Genomic DNA, 3,897 nt, shown 5'->3' with positions numbered 1-3,897 from the left:
CTGAGAACTCTATTTTTGCTTGTTCTTAATAAATTGCAGTCCAGTGTCCTCCTCAGCTTCTCTTCCTCCAGATGGCCTCCGTCTTTCCCTCCCTTCCAACAGGTTGTTTTCTCCCCCTGCAGTGAGCTAGCCTCTGTAGCCCAGTCTCCAGCAGACAGCAGTTAGCTTTATGTTGCACCATCGCCCTGACTGACTCATTGCACAGTCTGAGCCTTCGCTTACCGCAACAGCTAGAGCACCATATGGCCCCTGAAGGTGACGTAAAAGTTTGAAGTAAAACCAGAGACACTGCTGTAGTATGAATTTTGCCTAAGGAAATGCCCAAGTATTTCAGTGTCTCCCATGATCCCATTCTAATACTGCATTCTCTCACCCATATCATACATTGTCCACTGTAGTAACGCAGCAGTGACATACCACATTTGAGGATTTTTGTTGTTGCTCACTAACACTTGAGCAGTTGTGATACTTTGAACTGTCAGTTGTGACCCGAGCTCCCAGGACCAACAGCAAATCATTGTGCTATAGAAGAGCTTGCACTGGGGATAATCTGGGAGAAATCAAGATTAAGTAAAACTCATCAAGATTCCACGGGACCTTCTGCAGCCCCTTAATATATTTGCCCTCAGCCCTGGAATATTCTGAGGGATTAGAACAGCTCAGTTCCCTTCTCCAGTGATCCACATGAATGGGGGTTCTTAGAGGCAACAAAAAGTTAACCAACACCAAGAGCAGCTTTTTGTACTGACAGACCCTTCTCTGCTGTCAGTCAGTGCACAAGCTCCTTAGCAGATGTTCTGCACGACATTCTCCTGTTGGCCTAAGCTTGCTTTTGTGTGTCATCCAACGGGCTACGGTACTGATGTAGCATATTAGTTACAACGTTGCTTCTAGTGAGCATTAGACACCTCATAGAAAACAAATAAATAATACGCACGTGTACACAGAATTGATAGATTTTCAGTATCCAAAGATGTGCGTGAGGTTTCCTAAAGCAGGGGCTTTCTGGTTCCCAAACACAGAGTAGAGGCGGTCACCCCTGCAGCAAAATCAGGCATCGTGTACAGGGTGTCTCTGCAGTTGTACTGATGGTGGTTTTTTCTCCCTGCTGTGCACCAAGTGTTAGCCATAAGATATCAAAAGCATATTTAGAGCATTTTTCTGTTTAAGATTGGTTTTCAGATAAGAAAGAAATCAGAAACAAGTGGCCACTGCTACGTATTTTAACAATTTCGAAACTGTCAGCACATGCTAACATGTTCAGGCACATTTCCATCTTTGTAAACTAATCATTTCTGTGCCTTTAAGTGGTGAGAGTTTCTCATCGTGTGTCAACTTACTGTGTTAAAGCTGTTTTGCTAGTATTAGACTTCTACTTTGTCTTGAGGCAGTGGTTCTTCTAACAACAACAAAGCCCCATAAGCCATAAGATAAAGCCATTGTGATTTGTGTCAGACACCTGTAACTGACACCTGCATTACTGTAAAACGGCACAGCCAAGTACGTAACAAGACAGCAATTATCACGTTGGACTAAAAAGATCAGTTGCATCATACCACAGTTCCTAATGCTATGGACACACACCAGCAACCCCATCTGTTTCAGTCTGACAAGTTTACAAGGATGATTAGCACATATTAAGGCTTCCATTACTTAGCTACCATTTTAATTGGCAATTATGATTGATGTAGTCCAAAGGAAGAAAAAAAAAACAAGCAACAAAACACACTGTATTAGAACATCTTCATTACCTGCCTGTTTAACTGTGTATCATAGAATGGTTTGGGTTGGAAGGGACCTTAAAGAATCATCTAGTTCCAACCCCCCTGCCCTGGGCAGGGACACCTCCCACCAGCCCAGGTTGCTCCAAGCCCCATCCAGCCTGGCCTTGAACACCTCCAGGGATGGGGCAGCCACAGCTTCTCTGGGCAGCCTGGGCCAGTGCCTCACCACTCTCAGAGAAAGAATTTCTTCCTAATACCTAATCTAAATCTCGCCTCTTTCAGTTTAAAACCGTTCCCCCTCATCCTATCACTGCACTCCCTGATCAAGAGTCCCTCCCCATCTGTCCTGTAGACCCCTTCAGGTACCGGAAGGGGCTACGAGGTCTCCCTGGAGCCTTCTCTTCTCCAGGCTGAACAACCCCAACTCTCTCAGCCTGTCCTCACAGCAGAGGTGATCCAGCCCTCGGAGCATCTTCATGGCCTCCTCATGCTCCAACAGGTCCTCGAGAGTGGTAGAAACTGCCCCATCCAGCCACAGCAGTAATTGCCACCGGAGCAGGCAGGGAACAGGCATCCATTGCTCCCCTCTGGATGGGTTTTGTGGAAGTCCAGCTTCTCTATAGGAAGCACAAGTAAGACAGAAGAGTGTTTAGTAACAGAGCTTATGTGTCTGAGGAAAGAGGTGGGGAGGGGAGAGGATGTTGGGGAATGAGTGTTGTTTGGTTTGGGTTTTGTCTTTCAAAGCAAGTCACAGCTGTAGGCAGCATGCACTAGCAATAAGGATGCCACTGTGCAAGGTAAGGGAACGCCTAAAAAGGACCTGGCAAAGTAATTGCTTAGACCTTTATGTTCCAATGCATGAATTGCTGCCCGTCTAGTATACCCCACAAGTTCACTGAATTGCATTTCCTAAAGTGTAAAATAATATTTTGGTCAGAAATGGTGGGAAGTGCCCACCCTGAGAGTAGAGTGCAGCCCAGTGAGGGTAATTTGAGGTGGGCATTGAAAGAAGTAGGTAATAATTTGATTTACATCTGTGATTTCTGGAAGTGCTGGGCTAGTCTAGGAGTTGGAGCATTTTGACACAGTGTATTCAATCCTTTGTTAACACTAATAATGCCATACTCTGAGCACACAGCCGAAAGACCAATTTGTAACCGCCACAATAGTAATAGAACAGTTACTGTCCCTACCAGTACTAACCGTTACTGAGGTATGTTTCAGTAGACGTTTCCGGGGCCATTTTATAACCAGAGGAGGCCATTGCACCACTAGCAGCAGTATCCCTTTGTGAGCAGAACTTCTGTGAGCAGCTGTTGCAGAGACAGATAGAGAACAGTTTCCTCAGGGGGTAAAACCCCAAACCACATACGCCAGCTGCCACGGCTCCAGACACGCTGCGGAGCTGTGGATCCCAGTCCCACACTGGCAGCAGGGTCACCAGTAGCCCCAGCGGTGTGTGAGGTTCTCCCTGCTGTGAGTACTGTTCCCAGCATCGCTGTCCTCAAGCTTCTCCAGTCCATTCACCACTATGAAAACCGTACGTCCCAGAGGAGTTGTACAGCAGTAACAGACCAAAGGCAGTGCTAATACACAAGTGATGTGTGCAGGGCTGTCTTCCTGAGAGTTATGACCTCCTTTAATAATGTACTAAAAAGCTATATTACTGTACTCAGCTGCAGGTTTCAGCTAAGTTTTTCCCTGTGACTGTTCTTTTTCAAAAGGGAAATTTCTAGTATTCCCTGTACACCAGGAGCGAGCTAGGAAATGCGTGAATTTAGTATTTCAAAACCACAGCCATTACAGATATAACCCTTAAGGGTTAGAATTAGGTTTATTTTTTAGCAAAGCTGCTGAGAAGGATGCACTGCTGGTACTATCACAGCTCTAATTTCTAGCTATCTCTAACAATCCAGTACAAGCCTGAGTTTGTCAAAAACACCACGCTCTGACCAGCAAAACATCTCGTCTGAGATGTTCTTGTTCTGCTGTGGTTGCAGAAAAGCTGAGCTGCTTATTCTAAGGCTTGCTCCGAATTCTTTTATTTCCATACCTAGGTCTTGGTTTCACCACACATGCTGTCCCAAGCAAAGTCAATACATGCTGAACAACAGGAGACAATCCTCTCTCCCAGTAGATAAATTTGGAACTGAAAGGCTGTTAACCCCAACTT

At 45.5% G+C, this 3,897-nt stretch overlaps 1 protein-coding gene across 1 annotated transcript in view; it reads left to right on the top strand.

Annotated features, from left to right (window-relative positions):
* The window catches only part of MYO1E (myosin IE), a 63,508-nt gene that overhangs the window by 57,981 nt on the left and 1,630 nt on the right, over positions 1-3,897 (top strand). The window lies entirely within an intron of this gene.

The sequence above is a fragment of the Charadrius vociferus genome, unplaced genomic scaffold (assembly GCF_000708025.1).
Source record: "Charadrius vociferus isolate BGI_N301 unplaced genomic scaffold, ASM70802v2 scaffold325, whole genome shotgun sequence".
Taxonomy (NCBI): Eukaryota; Metazoa; Chordata; class Aves; order Charadriiformes; family Charadriidae; genus Charadrius; species Charadrius vociferus.
This window is presented reverse-complemented; position numbering and strand designations above follow the sequence as displayed.